The 21924-nt window shown below is 46.4% G+C and overlaps 1 protein-coding gene across 2 annotated transcripts in view; it reads left to right on the forward strand.

Moving 5' to 3' along the window:
• The first annotated feature begins 1410 nt into the window (after window positions 1-1410).
• Window positions 1411-21924, forward strand: part of BNC2 (basonuclin zinc finger protein 2) — a 1233205-nt gene continuing 1212691 nt past the window's right edge. For both annotated transcript variants that reach the window (XM_078675980.1, XM_078675981.1), the window contains exon 1: window positions 1411-1540. The gene's annotated coding sequence lies outside the window, so the exon portion shown is untranslated. The remainder of the gene's footprint in view (window positions 1541-21924) is intronic.

Raw genomic sequence — 21924 nt, forward strand, 5'->3', positions numbered from 1 at the left:
GAATGACTTTTTAACCTATTTGATTTATCATATTTGGCCACTGAAATGTGCTTTCTTGTGACATAGAGTTTTAAGAAAAAACAAGTTGCCATTTTCCAACTTGCAGAGGTTCCAGCTTGCAAACACTGAACAATAACGTGCGAATAGTGGGTGCTCTTGGCCCTGTTGAGCTTGCCAAGAACATTGTTTTGATTCGCCCCTTGCAGGCTGCCTGCAGAGCGACGGTTACATTTCATTAAATACCCCCCGCCCGCCCTGCCGTTAGCAGCCAGGCAGAAAAGTTTATACGTGCTTTGATAAACCAGGGCTGCTTGTGTTTGTTGGTACATGTTAAATTATGGCGCAGATTATTATTACAACAGTTCGCGCGCTCACACTCTCTCTCTCTCTGATCTGGCCGTGAGGCGAAGCAGGGTGCGCAGTGCTTTTTGTATCTGCGTAAATCACTGTCAATTGTAGCGTAAAGTGAGGTGAGGAGTTCGAAAACACATGTATTATACACCCTGCTATTGTTAGTCCAATAAGATATACTACTATCTAGACAACCAAAAGTCTTTTATATCCCATGTACTCACAAATACATATTTAAAGCCCCTCCCAAAGCCGTCACACCCCCGTGGTTCAATAAAATGCGCCAAGACCTGGACTGAACCTTATTTTTTGTTCTGGTCTAAGCGCAGCGTTTAAACCCTGTGCGCGCGAGGGAAGTTTGCAGCTCGAGTTTTTTTTCTGTGTCTCCAGGGCAGGGTTTGTCGGATTGGCTCAGTGTCACACACAGATGTGACTCTTTACCCTGCAAGCCTACACCGTGACGGCTCAACACACACACATCTTAAAACATTCCTCGCATCCCAATCACGCGCAGACAAACTGGCCCCTCTTGGGCAAAAAAAAAAAAAAAACTGGAAGAAGAGGCAAAACTTCATTTTGTTCTCGTTCAATATTTGTTTAAGGTTTGTTTTCGTAGATTTTTAAGAAAGGAGGGAAGGAAAAGAGAAAAAAGGGTCTGAGAGTGTGACAAAATGTTAATTTAGGACAAAAAGATATCACAGAACATGTTTGTACGACTGTGTAAAGTGTATTATCTAGGTGCGTGTGTCCCACCCTAACAGAATTACAAAGTATTCTTGTCAAATTTTGGGGAAAAAAACAAATATACATAAATAATTTGAAAGGGTACGGAATAAACATTTCGGGAAACATGAAAGAAGTCAGGAATATTGCCAGAAGCAGGGAAAGTGCTCCCCAGCAGAGCAGGGTAAGAGGTAACACCAGGGGACTCTGCCCTGGTGTCCGCACCCCTCTCTCCTCCTGTGCCTGCCTAACTGCTGCTGCAGCTTCCTGCATATTTCCTCTCCCTTCCGTGCCTCCGTTTTTTTTTTCTTTTTGGGAGGGCGTGTGAGAGAGACTGTTTGACTTGAATCACCTGGAGCACGGAGAGCGACCCCGAGGAGCGACAGGAGGGAAGGAGGGGAGACAGGGGGACGAGGAGAGAAGCCCTGTCGCAGGAGGGGGCCGGGGCGCAGCCTGGACAGATGAGGTGAGTGCAGACCTCCCTTGCCCTGGCTACTACTGTGAAACGTGGATGTTTGCAGCAGGCACTCGTCCGTCGTCCCCAGGACAGCAGGCAGGACGCGCTCTGCTGAGTTGTCGTCCCTTTGGCGCCGAGCAGGGAGTGCGCAAAGTTTACCAAACTTGTTGCGCGGTTCCGGGGGCCCCCAGAGGGTGCTGGAAAAGGTGAGTTGGGGAATTTTGGGGACTGAATGGAGCGGCTGCGCGCCCAGGGCGCTGTGCATGGCAGGGTGTGACAGGCGCAGCTTCTGCAAGCAGAGATGAAGAGTTTTTGCAGGCGGGCTGAGAGCCAAACGGTGCAACTGTGTCCCTGCTGATGAGGCGTTAGGGGCTGCAGCTGACCGGCTTTGTGGTTTGAGTGCGAGTTCTGCCACGTTTTTCATGCACTTAGTCACCTAAACCAGTACTGTCATTTGGTGAGGACTCAAAGTTGCTAGGCACGTGATTTCATTGTATTGGTATATTTTTGTAGCCACATTAAAGTTGCACTTAGATAACAGTCGCCCCACTTCTCCTGCCAGGAACGTCTGCTGCCCTGAGCTGGGGCGAGGGAAGGCGAGTCCCCGCGGAATGGCGCGCCACAGCGCCTCGTTAACAACACTGCTCCCCGTGAAGGCGCTTTCCACTGATGCTGAGCGCACTGGAAATCTCCAGTGCTTGCTACCTGCAGAGACCAAGGTGCAAGGGCCAGGACGGGGACCCGCAGTGTCCTCTCCTTGACCTCTGTGCCCCGGTTCACCACGAGCCCCGACCCTTTCGCTGCAGGACGTCAGGGCTGGGGTTGCAGGAGCTTTCACTGGGGATTGCTTCTTCTGTGACCCTTCTGCTGATTATTGGAAACACAGGACACGTTTATTTTTTTCAATTAAATAATACTTCTGAGGTGCTTTCATTATTAATTCGCCTGTAGAACCACTACACTGTTATTGTTGCACTGCCACTGTTTAGTGCCCACAACACTTCTGATCAAAGGAATTCGTTTAAAGCAGCCACTAGGTACATTGTCATTGTATGTCTCAAAAACGCCACCAAACATTATAGAATGCTTCCGGGTGTGGTTTGTTAAAAGGATGAGGGCTGGGCAACGATAACGCTCTCACTGGGTGACCCCTTTAACCTCCCACTTCACGTGTGAAGTAACCTTTGTATGTGTTCATACTTTGACTTTGCTTCTTTCATTCTAGGTAATGTCAGGAGGTGTGTTTGTCTGCTTTACCCAAGGCTGTCGCCTTTATTCTGCGTCTAAACACATTGCTTGTTTATTTTAGCTCTGCAGGGGACGGGGTCAGCACGCGTTTGCCACATTGCGGCCTCATTGCGCGAACCCCGGGCCCGGCCACTGATGGTTTGAGGAGGGCGATGGCTTGCAGCTGGGCCCTCTCACATGACACGCCGCCCCGGCCCTTCACGGCCACCGTGAGCGCCATGGCGCATCGGCTTTCTTAAGTTAGTGGACGGTAACTTCTCCTCGGGATATTTTCTAAAAAGGTAACTTGTTGAGCACCTTCAAGGCCCAGGATTGTGAACAGGGACCTAATGATTAAAAAAAACTAAGTGAAACTGTCCCTGACCTCGAGTCACATGAAGCTCACCTGCCCCTCTGATGTAACTTAACTCGTACTCTGGAAGGCCTTCACATCGTTTCTGTTTTTTTCCTCGTGTTGTTAGTTTCCATCTAGCCTGTGTTCCCTATAGTTTTTCTTTTCATTACCTTCATGCTCGCCTGCTCTTTGAATTATTGTTCACGCAGTTCTCGGCCGTTCATACATTTTCATTACTTGTCTCACATTTTATTCCTTCTATTTTGTTTTCTTAATTTTCTGCAGTTTTGCAGATTGTTTACCCCATTTTTTTCTTTTCTGATTATATTTCCTATGAGGTGTCTTAATTTCACTCTCTTGTCTTTTCTTTCACTTTTTCGGACCACTGTTCAGTCACTCCTTTAATATGTCTTTCGTCCAGTCTTTCGTGTCTTTTCCTGCATTTTTTATTTTACTTAAGATTTAACTTCATTTCGACCCTTACCTTGCCTCATATTTCCTACATTTTATAGTCGTTTTCTCTATCACCTTGTTACTTTAATTCTCTTAATCTATAGTGTTTACTAATGTGCTTGTCTTCTCTTTGCTTCCATACCACACATCCCTCACAGTTTTAACTTTTCATTCATTCCTTTTCCTTGGTGCCCTCGAGTTTTCTTTCTTTCCACCCCCCAAACGTATGTTTTTTACTTCTTACTTTTATTGATATGCTAACCTTTTTTCTACCATCCACTATTTTACGTTGTCATTCGTAATAATCTGTGCGTTCCTTATCTTGTATTACTTCCACTCCCTGTGTTCATTCACTTCCCAGGCCTTGCCTTCATGTATTTTCTAATTCCATATTCTCGCCCTATCTGAAACCGCTTCTCGCCTCTCTTTCCCTCCTCTTTTAGCTTCTCTGCCATTTTCTGGCTTTTGTTGTCTTTCACTGTCTGACTGACGTAACTATCTATCTCCCCTTCTGTCTTACTTTCACTTTCAAACCCTACTTCTCTAAGTCCCTTTCTTTTCTTTCACCCCAATGGTTTTGTCGTGTCTTTCGCTCCTTCACCTTGCCTTCCTTAACTCAACCGCCTGGCTCTCTATCCCTCCCTTTTCTCTAAATCTACCTTGCGTTGTTTTTCTCTTTTACTCACTTTCTCTTGCTCGCTGCACCTTTACTGCATTTCCTACACTCTCACAACCATCGCTCTCCCATGGTCCCTGCAGCTGACGTACCTCGGTGTATGCATTGGATATCAGGCTGTTTAGATGCACAGTGGGCCACATAACGCACAGGTGCCAGTAAGGGAGGAGTGACCCTGGGTGCTGCTGCCTGCCGTGTCCGGGCCACGCGCTGTGGTTAGGGGGAAGGGGGGAGCTGCTGACAGAGTGGAAAGTGCTTTTGAAAGCAGGGTGGAATTGGGAAGTCGTGAGTCGGCGGCGTGAGGGAAGACAATCCCAAAGCAAGTGGTGGACGTGTTTCTGCAGATTCCTCCCTCCCCGCCCATGCATGCACACCTTGAAAAGGCCTGCAAGCTTGTCCCTCGGGAGACAAGACGGTGGTATGACGCCGGACAGCTCGCCACCAAATGTCTGTCCATGCCACCAGTCACTGGGAGATTATGCATACCTCCACTTCTGGAGGAAGGGACTTGGCAGTCATGGAAACCGAACTTCATTTTTCTTTAGTAAAAACCTATAGAACATTGTTCTCTCCTGACGCACTTCGAAGTACAATGTGGGCAGCGGAGTAGTCGCAGTTTACAGCTGAACTATTTGAGAAGTCTGCAGAAGTGCTCTCCGTGGCTACCCTTTCTACTATTTCTCTCTTCTCCCTGTTCGACCCCTTTCTCTCTTTTTTTTCTGTCTATCCCGCCTTTTTTCTCCTCGCCGCTCTTCTGTCGGTCTGGTCCACCCTCTCTCATTCATTCTCTCCTTTTCTCCTCCCCTGTCTTCACTTCTGTGTCTTTGTTTGCTGTCATCCCTCCTGTCTTTCTTCCTGTTCTCTCTCTGTCTCTCTGTCTCTCTGTCTCTCTCTCTCTCTCTCACTGCCTTTTCATCTGCCTTTCTCCCTGTTTCAACCCTGCATTGCTTCTCTGCCCGCCTCTATCAATTTATTTTCTCCTTGGCTTTTCTACGTTTCATGGTCTCAATCTCTGTGCCTCTCTCCAGACTGCCAACCCCCTCGTTCTTTTTATGTCTCACTCCCCACAGCCACTGCCTGCCTCAGCTTTTCGTTGCCAAAACACAGTTTGCTCTTGAGTATCCATTTCCAATCTCGCATCCAGCAACAGGCTGTACCAGAGTAACGTTTTATTAGAAATCACGCAGCAATTCGTTTAATCAAACCGTGGGGAAATGTGTCACTAGCTCAGCCATTTTAATTCCAGGCTGTGTGTTTACCCTGGCCCTATTCGGAACTTTTAACTGGCCTGTCCGGCTTCACGGAGGTCCCCCCCAAACAGCCCTTTCTTGCATTGGCTCTGGGGAGTTCGGGTATACACGCTACTTAATCAGCTATGAAGTGCACGTGCTTTCTGGATGGCCTGCCTGCACTCTCTACCTACATCAGAAGGTGGGATGGCCTGTCTCACTCTATTTGCGTGACATTGGCTGCCTTCTCATTGGACACAGCGCAGCACTTTTTTTTAACCTCAATCCCTCTAATAGACGACCCCCTAAAGTGTACACTTTTCCCCTGCACATGGCACCCTGGTGTCAAACATTGTGTAGATGCCTTTAGACTAGAGGAAGTTAGACTGCCTGGGGTTCATCTGTCACAAACTGTAGTAGAGCAGAGCAGAGCCCTACTGAGGATGCCACTTTTTCTTCAGAAAGTTAAAATCCCTGAGTTTACAGTCACAAACTCTGACTGCCAGTTTACTTCCGTTGCCCAAAGAAGGTAGTCTATTTGGTGTTCCCAGGAGTGTCATTATTTTCTACCTAATGACGTAATGAAAATTTAGGGCGCCCCCCCCAGCAAAGTACATAGAGGGCTTTCCTCTGGACTCACTCAGTAGGTCTCAGGCCAGGGTACTGTGCTGATGGGGCTCTCTAGAGCTCAGGCCCCCTCTGGGCTACGGGGGCCTTTGTTACACCACTGTTTCTACCCCTGACTCACCATTTGGTATGTCCTGGCCCTGCTTTTGCCATTCCTTGTCTCGGTGTCTTGTAGGCAGCGACATCAGCAGAACGTACACTGGACCTCAAGAGTCCAGTTTACTTATTGAGATTTAAGTTTCTTGACTTTACAAGCAGCTCTGTTGCATGAGGGAGGAGGTTTGTGTGTGTGTGTGTCAACATGTGACATCACAAGAGGAAAAAGGTTGTGTAATACAACTTCCTCTTCCAATGGCGTTTCTGGTGAATTGACGTCCATTGCATTCCAGTGACCTGTTACTCCATGGCGACCAGGCTTTGTTGTTAGGGGTCTTTACAGTGGAGCTCTACCGCTCTGACATTAAGAATATTCCAAGAATGATTGTATTTTAAGTTGTGTGCTTTCCACAGTAACATGGTGTCCCCACCTTGCTCTCTGTCTCACAGTCACGCCATCACAAATTCCAGATCGTATTCCAGCATCGCTACTCGACATCTTCCACCTCCTTTAAACTTACCATGTGAACCAACCTTTCTCTCAAATAGACTGGACCTGAACCATGAAGTGTCCTGAAGGCTGTACAAAGGCACTTAAAGACTATGCACTTCTTTACGTGTAGTCAATGGAATTTACTGAGAGCTTGTGAGGCTGAATCAAATCTAAGGACCTTCAAAAGCATCTGGGCTGCTGAGTTTTGCAGGATTTGCACTTTGTTCAGAGATGTTTTAGGGAGGTATTAATACAGACCATTACAGTAGTCTAATGCAACCACAGTCTTTAGCACATCCAATGGCAGAAATTAGACAATTTTCTTCACAATAAGTAAGGAGAGAAAGGATGCAGAGATTACTTTATTGACTTGCTCTTTATATGTTAGTCTATCATCAACCAAGACGCTGAGGTGTTTAACCTTCGTAACAGGTTTTGGAAGGGAGCCTAGCTAGTCGGGCCTCCATGCAGGGACCCAGAAAGAGGCATTTTTGCATAACTGTCTTAGAGGAATTCAGTTTAAGGCAATTTTTGTCCATCCATTGGCTCACAGTGCTCATGCAGTTCTGAAAAGTGTCACTCAGGTTGGGACCCTTGTTAGAGAGTGAAACCACAATCTGTGTTGTTACCATAAGAAACTAACGACTACCCAAAAGACTTGATTTAGGCTGCCGGGGAAGTGTGTGTGTGGGGGGGGGTCAGGTAACGTACAATTTAAATAATGTCAGGTTCAGTGTTGAGACCTGTGGTACCTCACTTGGTAGCGAAAAGGGCTCAGATGTAAAATCTTCCAAGGAGACAGATTGAATACGGTCTATAAGGAAAGAGGGCAGCAAGGCTAGAGTTACCCCTCGATCCCTAAGCTTTGCAGACGGTCAATCAGAAGGTCGTGATTGACCGTGTCAAATGTTGTGGATAGATCAAGTAGGATAAGGACAGTGTAGCCACCCTTATTCATTGAGGCCCTGTGGCAACAATTAGCACCAACTGTGGCAACAATTAGCACCAACTCGGTGCTGTGACCATCTCGGAAGCCAAACTGAGTATCATCAAGCAAACAGTTGTTTTCCCGAAATGCAGCCAGTTGTGTATTCATGGCCTTCTGAACCAGCTTCGCCAGAAGGGGCATCCTAGATATAGGCCAATAGCTGTTTGGGTCCTGCTTATTTGGGTTCGATTTCTTCAACAGTGGAAGAACAGTAGCTTCCTTCCACTGTTTTGGAAACACAACCGAGCTAAACATTGCATTAAAGCTCTTAGCCAGGCGAGAGGCCACTGATTCGGGAACTAGATGAAAGATCCTAGGCGGACAAGGGTCCCCTTGAGATCCTGATTTCATCTTGGAAAAGGGCAGTTTGACTTGATCCTCTGAGAGCGCAGCAAATTCAGTGGACAAGATCCTTTCAGAGATCACTGATCTGACCTCATCGCAATTCTGGCTTTTGAAAACTCTGGAGGAACATCTATTAAAGATTACTTCGACTTTCTTTTGGAAACAAATTGCCAGGGAATTGCAGAAAACTTGACCACTTGCTGAAGAGTTTCAAGTAACTGGAGCGGAGAGTTTGATGACAGCTTGAAATAATGTTTTAGTAGAATTACTGGCTGACTTTATATGCAGATTTTTCAGACAATAGGTGTTTTTTTGTACTGCGCAATGCAGTATTTATATTTTTTTCTTTTTCTGTCAGGTCATAGGCTGACCTCCAAACTTGCTCTGGTCTGTGACACACTTGTTTTGTGACCCTGAGAACTTCATTAAGCCATGGTGCAGCATGCTTGTTCTCCTGATTCCTTTGGTTATTGCGGGCGCCAATCTATTAACCTCCAAATTTAACCAACCTGAAAATTTTCTGCCATTAGGTCAGTGTCCTTAGTTTCTTCTGGTTGGGAACCAGTGAGAAGAGAGTTCAAATCCGGGGCAAGAACCATATGCCAGAAATTAGAGACAAAATATTTCCTGACCATTTTAGCAGAAGTGGTTTTACAGGGGAGCTTGATCCCCAGAGTACTGCTCTGTGGTTTTACCAAATTAATGGGAGTGTGATGGGACTGGTGAAATTTGAGTTGTTAGAGAACTCTCAATCGAGTGTATGCCCAGCCAGGTGCGTGGGGCCCCCTACTAATTGGGAAAAACCAAACCAAAATATGTTATTAACAAAAAGTTCTGTTTCAGAGTCCAGTTGTTTCTCCAGATGGGAATTAAAGTCTCCTAATAGAGTAAAGTCTGATTTAGACGGAGAGGATTTCAAAAGTGATTCCATTGCATGAATAGACAGGCTTCCGGGCCCGCCGTATGGTAAATCAGGAGTCCGTTAAAGGACTGCGTTTTTATAGTTCAACATTGAACAGGAGGGCTTCACACCCGAAGAGGCTGGTGTAAAAACCACTGAGAACGAGTTGTGGTAAATAACCTTTATTTCTCCTCCCTCCTTAAGGGGTTTATCCAATCTAAAGATAGTATAACCCATGGGCACCGCCCCTGTAATCTCTGGGCCCAAGGTCTGGTCGGCCTAGGTTTTGGTGATGAAGACTAGATCTGCCTGATGCACATCTAGAAATTCCAAGAATTGTACATGGTGCTTGACCAGAGACCTAGCATTGATCAGCACACCCGTTGGTCCAATGCCATAACTTCGCTGGACCCTTTTGCTATCCCAATAGCCTATGGTGGTCCAACCCTTTGTGTCCCATCTGAATAACTCTCATATTGCATACGTGGCGGAATGACTGAATAGTATCTGATATTGAGGGCTCAATGTGGGGCAGTTGTGATCTTTACCTGGAGGTTTGAGCGCTTAGGGTGCATATCTTGAATAGGCCTACCGCTGTGCTTCATGTGAGCACAAACTGGGCAGGAGGACGGGCCCTTGACGTGGTCCAGGCATGGACTTTGGCGCATCCGCTATGCAGGCACGCTCTATGATAGCCTACAGAGGCCATCATGGGGATGGGCATGCCTGAGCACAGTGCTATGCATCGCAGAATGAAATAAAACAGATAGGGGAAAATAAAAACAAACTGGGGTCCCCGAAGATTGGTCAAATTATCGCCCTATATCCTTGCTGCCGGGTCTCGGTAAAATCACGGAGAAATATGTAAATTCCGTATTATCCTCGTTTATTGAGTCCAACGAAGTGTTGCACCCTACCCAGACGGGTTTTAGAAGTAGGCAGGGTACGGAGACTGCTTTGGTTGCTGTGGTCCAGGAAGCTAGAAAAATTGTTGACACGGGCGGCTGCGCTGCAGTGGTCCTGTTGGACGTCAGCGCAGCCTTCGTTACGGTCAACCATCTGCTCATGATCCAGCGCTTGAGGGAGGTAGGAGTCACGGGGACTGCCCTTAAATGGGTTCATTCCTTTCTTGTTGACAGAACCTTCGCCGTGTTTGAGGATGAAGCAACCTCTAAACAGATTCCCCTGCAATATGGCGTTCCCCAGGGTTCTTCATTGAGCCCCACCATGTTTAATATCTACATGAGGCCTTTGGCTGACGTGGTTCTTCCCTGGGGAGTTCAGTTGGTCACCTACGCCGACGATACGCAGTTGGTTTTTTCCCTCTCTCTTGCGCCGACGTAGCTGAGACAGAGATAAACTACCTATCTCCCTGTCTTACTAAGGTTCTGGCATGGATGGACTCCTCCTTCCTAAAGCTGAATGGGGCAAAGACCGAAATCATGATGCTAGGGTACAAGGCCCCCATCAATCTAGATCCGTGGTGGCCGGAGTGTCTGGGCCCTCCTCCCGCCCCTAAAAACCAAATTAAGAGCTTGGGTGTTTAACTGGACCCTTGTTTGGGTTTTCAAGTACAGGCACGGAAGGTTGCAGCTACTTGTTATGGTCTGCTTAGATCGCTAAGGAAGGTCCTGGCCCTACTCCCCTCCAAGGCTAGACGCCTCCTTGTCCAGACACTTATTTTATCCTGCTTGGACTACGCGAACTCGGTTTATCTGGGCGCACCATTAGGCACTATTAAAATCTTACATTCTATCCAGAACTGCGCGGCCCGACTACTTATGGATGTCCCTAAACGTAGCTCTGCAAAGGCGGCACTGCAAGCTCTGCACTGGCTGCCGGTGCAGGAGAGGGTCCGGTTCAAGGCCATGTGTATGGTCCACAAGTCAACCATTGACAATGGCCCGGCCCTTCTACGTCCCATGTTTCTTCACCATCATATCCCTCGATCTCTCAGATCTAATCACAAAAACTTGCTGATAGTTCCCAGGGTCAAACGGACGCGTATGGGTGGCCGACGTTTTTCATTTCACGCAGCCAAATTGTGGAATGAGCTCCCAGATTGTATCCGGCTGGAATCCAACCATCTTGCCTTCAGGAACGGTTGAAGACCTTTCTTTTTCAGTGAGCGGTGATTCGTGTCTGGTCTAAAGCGCTGGGATGCCCTCGGGTAGCCATGCACTGTACAAGCATGTAATCATTCATTCACTAACCCCTTCTCTGGTCACAGGCTTCCTTGCGAGGAGCAACATTCTGGTAAAACAACCCTAAACAACTTAAAAATTAACTCCTGAGATGAGACTAACAAGCATTGACATAGCCAATAGGTCTTGCCTTTGGGACCTTATAAGTATATAGTTATGCAGCATAATAACCTAGGTGCAACAACATCAACTGTTGCATGGCTAAACACTTATACAGTCCCAAAGGCGAGACCTATTGGCTATGCCAGTGCTTGTGTTCTTCTGTTTGCCAAAACCTCCATGTTTGTTCCCCCCACCCAGGGGTCCCTGCTGCTGCTGCCTTCTTACTGCGTTGCCCCACACTCACTTTAACCTACCTTGCTCTGGTTTCTTGCTCCCAACCGTTTTTCTTTCCTCAAACCTTTTTCCCTGTAAGGCAGCTGTCTAAATCAATATGCCTGTCTACACTCAGGATATAAAACGGAGCGTAACCTTTAAACGGTCACGTTACAGCACCAGTTCTGCATGAGGAAACAGCCTTCTCACTACTCTCTCTGCCGCCACTTAGTAACAGTAAAACAGTGTTAATTAACACAGATAAAATGCATATTTTCAGTTGTTGCCACTCATAACATAATTAAAATGCACAGATTGACAGAGAAGCACCACCACTCCATTTGTGCTAACTTTTTTATTTTATTTTTCGTTTACCCATTCAACTTGGATCCATAAATAGAAAAAAAGACACTCATGTAATCTTTTAGGCACATGTATTCTTGTTGTGCGCACCTACAAAATGACATGCAGGTCGCTCAAGTTTTTTTTTCTTTTTTGCACAGTATTGGTGATTCTGTACAACACGGCCTGAACCACTAGGTCCCAAAGGCGCCACCTATTGGCTTTGCCAATGCTTGTTTTTTTTGCTGATGACACGCAGCCTCGGCAAAAGTCAGTGCATGAACTGCCCTCCACTACCTGAGATAAAGAGGGATGCAGGATAAGTTGCCTTGATGAACATAAGCCACCACTGATCAATAAATGTGAAATGGTGATTGTTTCCCTTAGCTCATTTTGAAATTGGCATCATTTTAGCAGAAGACATTATGTATGAATCCAAGGAATAACAAGCATTTGCAATGCAATAGGTCTCGCATTATGAAAGCTTGAGCTATTGGTCTTGTAAATGACAATTTTTTTATTTATGTGTTGGTTTTGAAAATAGCTAAATTAATAGCTTTGTCATTTACAATGCCAATAGTTATAACTTTCGCAAATGTGACACCTATAGCATTTGTAATGCAACATGTTTTGTATTTACGTGACTTAGATGTATTGATATTACAAATAACAATGGCTTTTAATTTTTTTAAATAATTAATACTTAAAAGTGATTGTAATTTATAATGGCAATAGCTTAAACTTTTGTAAATAACTTTTGTGAAGATTATGTTCAGTGTATTTTATTGTGACGAAAATCCAAGAACAGATTGAAATATTAACATCTTTTCTGTGACATTTGTAATAAAGCTTGAAACATTGAGATAACATATTTGAACCAGTTGTTGTTGAATGGTTGCACAGATTGATGCTGTGATGGCGCGGAGTGATGTGGTGGCGACGAGTGATGCTGTGGCGTTCAGTGATGCTGTGGTAGCGCATAGTGATGCTGTGGTGCCCCTGAGTGATGCTGTGGTGCCCCTGAGTGATGCTGTGGTGCCCCTGAGTGGTGATGCTGTGGTGGCCCTGAGTGATGCTGTGGTGGCCCTGAGTGATGCTGTGGAGGCCGTGAGTGATGCTGTGGAGGCCGTGGGTGGCGCAGAATGATGCTGTGGTAGCGCATAGTGATGCTGTGGTGTTCCTGAGTGATGCTGTGGTGGTGCTGAGTGATGCTGTGGTGGTGCTGAGTGATGCTGTGGTGGTGCTGAGTGATGTGGTGGCGACGAGTGATGCTGTGGCGTTCAGTAATGTACCCAGAGAAAGCATCTTTCTGCCGTTCGGGTGAAGTGTTAAAAGGGGACCTCATACTCACAGGTTCGTACTTCGCTACATGGGGATTGTTTGTGTGTGTGTGTGTTTGTCTGGTGCATATCTGTAGTGTGAGTGTAGTATGTGTGCGGTGCAAATGTGTTGTTTATGTATGTGTGCGCGCAGAGTGATTTGTGTGGGGTGTGTGCAGTGTGCAATGTGTATATGTATGTGGTGTGTATGTCTGTTCACTATGGTGTGTGTGCCGATAGGTGGAGGGGACTGTGGGGGAGGGAGTCATAAGTTGCAGAAGCGTTTGTTTCCTTCTGTGTCTCAGGACGCGGTGCCAGGGAGAAGGCTACAGGATGGCTGAGTTAAACTTCAACAAACTTGTGTAACAGTAACACTTGTCACGCACCACTTAGAAATGAGGTGTGAAGCGCTACATAAAACCAGTAGAACACGCTGTGGAGCGACAGAGAATGGAGACGCTGAGCATTACTGAGACCACTACGAGATTTGTGAAAACTGGTGGCTCATATTGATTAAACATCCACTTTGTACCGATTTTATTTAATCATACGCACAAATGTATGGATTTAAAATTGACATCTCCAAATAGGTGGAGAAATCCCAAACCTAAAAGCATGCCATCACCATTGACATCTCAAGCAAACAACTGCATATGAAATTATGCTCAAGTCCCAAGTACCTGCCCCTTTGAAATGACGACTTCCGCGGCTGCGAAGTTAGGCAAATTATTAATGCTCGATAATTTCAGCCTACAAAACAAGAGATTGCATAAAAGATTGGTACAGGGCAGGTGCTGGCACATCATGTTCACGTCCAGGTGGAGCAAGAGATTGCATAAAAGATTGGTACAGGGCAGGTGCTGGCACATCATGTTCACGTCCAGGTGGAGCAGGTGAGGAGAAAAAGTGGACATTATCGGCTGCACGGAGAGGCGACAGGCAGAGGCCATGCGAGGCGGACATCAAAGGAAGGGTGGGAGGGGAAAAACCGCATTAGCGAGCAAGAAAAGCCAGAAACACCAGGGGGGCGGGGAAGCAGATTGCCTTCAAGCTTTCAAGCCTTTGAAGACAAATGCCAGACAAATGCCAGGGGTCGCGCACCTCATGCACTGTCGGAATTACAAAAGCTCTCTCGTTTGACGTGGCCAGCGAGAAGGGAGGGAGGAAAGGAAAATATGGGGATGGGGTGTGAGTGAGGGGGAGCAGAAGCCTTTGATGGTGGTGTGCGAGGCCAAGCGCGCGCCTGGGGAAGCTTCATGCTCGAGTGCCCAACATGCATTGTAGCAAATCTGCTGGTTCAAGAGACTTTGGTTCAATAGTAATAGGTTCGAGTTATAAATAACTCGACCTAAAAAGCAATCCAACTTAGTGGAAAAGACTTGCTAATCTTTAACGCAAAAACATCTAACTGCCCGGGCGAATTCAGAAAAGCATTTGAGTTTTTTAAAGTCGTACTCCTGGAGTACAACTTCACGTAGTCATAAATGCCCTTATGAGTTAGTTTGGAAAGTAGAAGTGTATGAAAAATAGGTTTCAGGTATGCTAGAAGAACGCAACAAAAACTGAAAATAATTTAGGGCAATCGACAATACTATGGTGCCAATTCACAAAGGCATTTGAGTACTTGAAGTAGTACTACTTAACGTTCCTATACATGTTTGTCTGTATTTACCCTACAAACTCTACATCCTCCAAACTAGGTTATTTTTTTCATTTTATGAAACTAAAGATCAGGCGTACATATAAAACTGGCCTCCACCAGAACAGTCAGCTGACAGACGCTGTCCCTGACCGCGTAGCCTTGAGGGACTGCTAGATAAAATAATGGTGTGTGTCCATGGAGGGATTTCAGCTAGATCTACTCCAAGAGCTTGAGGCTTTGCTGGATTTGTTTTACTGCACAATAATGTGTGTCTGTGTTGGTTAAGGAGGGGCTACGGGTATCTGAGCGTTGTCTTGAACCCTTCTTGGATTATTTCGGGTACTGCCCAATGTCTCAACCGTGTGTGTCGGCCTTCTTGGTCCCAGAGAGGCTGATTGGGTTTGCCTGCTTGTATCAATTTGTTTACTGATTAACCCTTGCAGAGGGTTTTACCCTCTGTTCTACGCCGCAGATTTAATCACAAACACTTTATAAAGAAACATAAAACATGTTTGTGTCACGGTGCCTTTTTCATGGTAAAGCGGAGCCGTATGGAGTCTGTAAATGGTGTTTCACGCTTGGCCTGCAAGCCAGTCAGCAGTTGCAAATTACAACGCTGAATTTTTCGGTTGCTCACTAACAAAAGTCACATGCCGGGCAAGGGTTTTTGATCGATGGTTGAATTTGAGTTGCTGCCTTGCTAAACAAGCACAAGCGCGCGCTTGCCTCGCGCGGCAGCAGGGGAAGGGGGAGAGAGGAGGGGGCCTGCGCGATTCCCTTGCAGGAGCGAGCAGCAAGGCTCGTTAATTGATAACATATGGCGCCAGCTGCTCGCTCCCTGAAGGGAATTGCCAAACGTGCCTGCGTTGCCATTGAAGGCAATGGAACGCGTGCATGTTTTTGGCTGAAAAGCCGAAGCGATTCCTAAAGGTCTCTTGCCAAACAGCGCATGCGTGCTGCGTAGGCGAGACCTAATAACAAGGGCTTACCCAGAACTAAGATGGCACCTGGATGAAACGCCCGATGCTGGTGCCAGAAACCAGGGTTCGAGCCTCAAGGTCGCGTCCACATCCTGTGATTCTGAGCAAATCACTTAATCTCCCCGTGCCTGAATGTGTAATGTAAATACGGTGCTCATGTTAAGCGCTCCAATACCTTTGGGTCGAGTTTGCGCTATATAAAAAAAATGCAAAAAAAACCAAAACTCACAAAACGGAACTAGGTGCCTACAAGGGAATACAATCTGCTCGCACAAACCTGATCACCGGCTGCGCGGATGTGCGGATGGCCTAAATAGCCAGTCCTAGATGCATAGTCGTGGAACCGGGGGTCAACGCTCGAAATAACCCTCCTCAATCCTCCAACTGCCTACAGGCACTGCCCAAATTGTTCTGGCAACCCATCGCTCCCCAAAGGGACCACAAGGATGAACCTCTGAGGAAAAATCATCCCGCGGTCAAGTGCCTACTTCTTAATGCTAGGTCATTGGTCAAACACAGCACTGAGGTAGCGGAGTTGATTCTGGACTCGGGGGTGAAGATAGCATTCATTACCGAGTCCTGGACCGATGCTGCTTCAGGTCCTGACATCGTTAACGCCACTCCGCCGGACTATGTTTGCTATACTCAAAACCGGGAAAAGAGGAAAGGGGGTGGCCTAGCCATCATTCACCACAACTCAATTAGAGGGTCCTTTCAATCTGGACCCACAGGCCTTGAGGAGACTCTTCTCTTTAACCTTACCCTATCCTATCATCAATCCCTCAGAGGCTGTCATGTGTATAGACCCCCAGGTACTAAAGCCCCATTTGTGCTAGCTCTGAGTAAGGTACTCGAAGTAGTAGCCTCTGCCCAAGCTTTCACTCTGCTGGGCGATTTTAATTTTCACCTAGAATGTGACTCGGACCCAGACACTCGTGATCTGATTGAGGGGGTGGATCTGAAACAATGGGTCTGTGGTCCGACTCACAAGGCAGGACACACCCTGGACGGGATCTTTTCAAACCATCCCAGCCTGAATGTATCATCGGTGCAGCCGGTCCCCTGGTCTGATCACTCAGCAGTCCACTTCAATGTCATTCTAATCACCCCCGTGAAACCATCCAGTACTAGAAACGCCCCTAGGCAGGTCAGGAAATGGAACATCATAAATGGTGAAACGTTAGATGACGTATTAAAAAACTCTTTGATGCCCCTCTCTGATAATGTAGAGGAAGCAGCCTCAGCCTACACGAATTGGCTGGAACGAGCCTGCCTACATCTGGCTCCCCCTAAAATTACTTACTCCACTCGTGCAAATTCTGCCGCCCCTTGGTTCTCTGAACAGATCAGGGACCACAAAACGCGGTGTAAAAAACTTGAGAGAATTTGGCGGACAAACTATAGTGAGACAGATAAAAAAATTCTCAATACAGAGCAAAGAGCCTACAAAGAAAGAATTATACAGGCAAAACGGGCCTTCTTCACGAAACGGATTAAAGAAGCCAGCAACACCCCAAAGGAATTATTCCAAACAGTGTCCTCCCTGGCAGCCCCTAAAACCATAGAAATACCCTCTAGTCTTCTACTCTGTGAGAATCTCGCCACCTTTTTCCGGGAAAAAGTGGAAAATATCTTTTTTTCCCTAGACAGTCTAGTTATGACCCCTCCCGCTAACGCGGGTCCGGAATCAGATAGTAATTCGGAAAAAAACTCCTGCAATTCCTGCCTATCAGTGACAAGGAAGTAGTGAGCCGACTACTGAAGACAAAATCAGGCTCCCCGCATGACCCATGCCCAACTGCAATAGCTAAATTAGCTCCTGCCATCATTGCAACCGGACTTACTCCCCTTCTCAACCTGATGCTGGACAAAGGGGAATATCCCGCAAAATGGAAACGAGCCTCCATTCTGCCCCTCCTTAAAAAACCCAACCTGGACATTGCCGAGATGAACAACTACCGGCCGATCGCAAGATTACCCCTCCCAGCCAAAATTATGGAAGGCAACTTAAATGCGCAGCTAAGTGCCTTTTTGAAGACAGGAGAACATCTGGATCCATCTCAACATGGTTTTCGTGCAGAACACAGCACAGAATCCGCCCTGATCAAGTCCGTGGAAGACATCAGAAGAGTGATGGATGCCGGAGGCAGAGCCGCCCTGATCCTGTTGGACCTTTCCGCGGCCTTCGACACGGTCCATCACAAGCTGTTGGTGGACTGGTTGAGGGCCAGTGGAATTCAAGGGAAGGCATTGAAGATCTTACAGGCCTTCCTCTCCAACAGAACTCAGTCGGTGGCCCTGGGAGACTTTGAATCGCGTCCTTTTGTGCTTCCCTGTGGAGTTCCCCAGGGGTCCTCACTCAGTCCGACCCTTTTTAATGTGTACGTCGCTACCCTAGCCCCAGTTATTCGATTCTTTGGTTTTAATCTCACAGCATACTCAGACGACACACAGATAGTGGTGTCACTGCTGCCGGGCGAATCAGGTAGCACAGCAGACAGGTTTAGAAGCTGTATGCGAGAGGTGGGCAGTTGGATGGCTCAAAACTGTCTCAAACTTAATTCCACAAAGACAGAAGTGTTGCTCTTTGGTTCCAAGGACAATTTTTGGTCCCCTAGATGGTGGCCGGATGAAATGGGACCCCTCCCCTCCCCAGTGGCAAAGGGTAAAAATCTGGGTATACTGGTGGACGATTCTTTGTCCTTTAAACCACAGATCAATGCACTGTCCTCCTCTACGCACTACATCCTCAAAGCAATCAGGAAAGTTCTTCCTTATCTGGAGAGGGAGCATAGGAAAACTGTCGTTACTGGTTTGGTCCTCTCACGCTTGGACTATTGTAACAGCCTGATGTTGAATGCCCAGCGGGGCCTACTAAACAAACTCCAGATCCTGCAGAACGCAGCCGCCCGCCTGATCACTGACACCCCTAAGTTTGCCTCGGTAGCTCAGGACTTGGTGAAACTCCACTGGCTGCCAGTCCGCAAAAGAATAGTTTTTAAAGCACTCTGCGTGGTCTTCAAGGCCCTGCATGATCTGGGCCCTAGGTGTATGAAACTGCTCTTCCACTGGCATAAACCAGCAAGAAACCTGAGATCTGGGGAGCAGGCGCTGGTAACAGTCCCCAGAGTTAAGAAAGCGCGGTGGGGAGGCAGGAGTTTTTCCCTTGGCGCGGCAGAGGCGTGAAGTAGACTGCCACTCAATCTCAGACAATCTTCGGACCTGATGGCTTTCAGAAGAGCGCTCAAGACCTGGCTCTTTACTCACTAAGCTCTAAACCACCCACATACACTGGTTTAACCACGTTAGCGCCAGGACACCTCCGGGTAACAGAGCGCTCTACAAATGTGAAAATAAATAAATAAATAAATAAATAAATAAATAGAGAGGGGAGTATCTGGGGCACGCCTGACCACCGTGCTATGAAGTGCAGATTGAAGTAAGGCAGGAAGAGGACAATATAAATGAACTGTAAGCATTGACAAAGCCAATAGGTTTTGCTTTTATGTAATACATGTATACAGAGGCACAGAGCAACCAGACTTGCAAGCACCTGTAGACCATTCACATATGCACGCAGACCAGCACACCAACTACAGGTACCCATGCACACAGACCAATAAATAAACCAGTATCGAAGTGCACATACAAATAGTCTTGCGCAGACCTGGGCAAAAGTTACAATGGAGTAGGTGGTGAGCACTGACATAAAGATCAGCATCATGTCAATCAAGGAATATAGTGTCTCATTTACCACCAAGCCCAGCTACCTCCTTTTAGATTAAGGGATAATATGCCCTTATTTGACACTAATACACTAATATATTTTAAAATTGGTTGCCAACAATTTTAATACGGCAACCTCCGAAGACCAATGTTTTCACTGTCTGTGTTCATTACTGGAACATCAAGGGGATGATGAAGACATTTACTGGGAAAATAATGAAGAGATTTGCAGGAAGGATATGCGTAAAACTGCTGGATTATATTGGATCCCCCTAATAACGAAAACAAGCATTGAAAGTATGCACCCTGGAACGCCCCTGTTGTGAGTAGGCTAATATCTTGCTGTTTTTCCCCTTTCCAATTAATGTCCGTTGGATTTTGACACACATTTCTAATATTGAGACTGGCTCCTCAAGACATATGCTGCAAAGATCTGACACCATTCCTCAATCATGGGTCTCTCCTAATGCGGTGAAATAGCTTTCCAAGTTTTGCTGTTCTTTCATTATCCAGTCTGGACATTGACGTTATTGTTTGGCACAGTACATATAGACAAATTGGAACCAGCATTTATTCTTGCTTTTACAGGGAAATTATTTCATCTGACTCCCCATGTACAAATCTCTTATTTTTTTGTGACACTGTCTCTTTTTTTGAATACATTTTTTTTATTGCAAAAGCTCTGTTCACTACATCAAAGTAATGATCAAAATCCAATATGTGTCCAGAATTCCACCCGCTAGAAGGAAGGTTACTAATGGTGGACAGGGTCACTCAAAATTAAGCAAATATATCAGACATTAACCACTTATACACACACTACATTACATAAGACCAGAGCTGCCTGGGAAAATGACGTGCCGACCTTGACCAATGATGATTGGATCGAGGCCCTAGCAAGCCCTCGACATGCAGTGGTCTCTTTGAGACTCCGTCTTATACAATTTAAATATCTGCACCGCATATATTATACAAGATCCCGGTTGGGGAAGATGGGAGTTATCCTGTCGCCCTAGTGCCCCCTCTATACAAAAGAGGAGGGTTCATTTCTCCATACAATATGGAGCTGTGAGGTAATACCACCGTTCTGGAGGAGGGTGGTGTCCTTCTTGGGCCAGTTGCTGGCTTGGACCATCCCATTTGATACCAGACTACTGCTCCTTCACAGCACAGAAGAGATTGGAGGAAATGACTACAAACAGCACCTCCTGTTCCTGGGCCTCACCCTGGGCAAAAGGGACATTGCCCAGAAGTGGAAGGAGAGTGGGAAAAGGCCATAGACAGACGTAGGGGTGCCAAAATTGTTGGGTGCCAAAATTGTTGTTTTTCAAGCACGGGATGCCCACAGAAGCATAGGAAGATTTGGTCCCGCTGGGCGACATATCAAGGGATTACCTTGCCCCCCCCCGGCAGATACAGACCCCCAATAAGCCCTCAAGAGACACAATGCAATACAGTTGTACATCAGAGACAGATAATTCTAACCGCTCTCATCTGACATACCCTAAGATCATGCAATTGCGAACAGTTAGCTGGGTTCGGTGTGGATTGTTAATTACCTGGCCTGGTGTTCTCCAGGCCAAGTTTCTGTTGAAACCTAAAATCAGGTATGCTATGTCTTTTTCATTATATACATTGTACTTTTCAGGCTACGCCCATATCATACCTATAAAAATGAATACAAATGTTGTTGTTAAAAAATAAAATCTGATATATGGGTTTCAGCATGGATGGTCTAGGTCTTAAAGAAACAATGGAACCCCATCAGTGGCTTTTTAAGTTTGGTCAGCATATTTTAGAGTGCACAGTAATTTTAAGGCTCAAGGAAGTTTGGGAATTTGCATGTTTTTGAAGCATAAGGGAAATATAGAAATTGCCTAAATCATCAGAGCTGGAAGAATGTATCTAGTCTATATTCTCAGATCCATCAGTTATTGCGGTACCAGGGCATACCAACAAACTAACCGGTATCCGTTCATCTGTGCCAACAGTCATACACAACTGGCGATGTGTCTCACTGGATTCTAAAGATGTACCGCGGTGATGCGTATGCAATGAGCGTCACTGGGGCACAATGAGATGTGCAACCAAAGACCGCAAGGTTATCTGCTTTTTGGTCACACTGGTGATGTGCCTAGGAGGAACATGGTTATGCTCCTTAAAAGAGACCTGGAAAATTGGTTCAGCATCTCGGGAAAAGCATGGCATTGCTTGTGTCTGTCCTCACAGAGCAAAGCCAGTAAATCAGAATAGGGCAATACTTCATAGATCCGAACACTCTAGTCTTTTAGAATCTCCCAAGGCTCTACCATGCCACCTCTCGTCTCAACCTATGTGTGCTTCCCTTAGGCCATCTGATCATAGAAATGGGGGCTCCATTGTCAGATGTATGTTGATGACTGTTCCTGGACGCCGTAAGCAACATTTCCAAAGTGATGGCTACATTGTGTGACATTCTTCTGGCCATCACAACAG

Source organism: Lissotriton helveticus, chromosome 2_1, assembly GCF_964261635.1.
Source record: "Lissotriton helveticus chromosome 2_1, aLisHel1.1, whole genome shotgun sequence".
Lineage (NCBI taxonomy): Eukaryota > Metazoa > Chordata > Amphibia > Caudata > Salamandridae > Lissotriton > Lissotriton helveticus.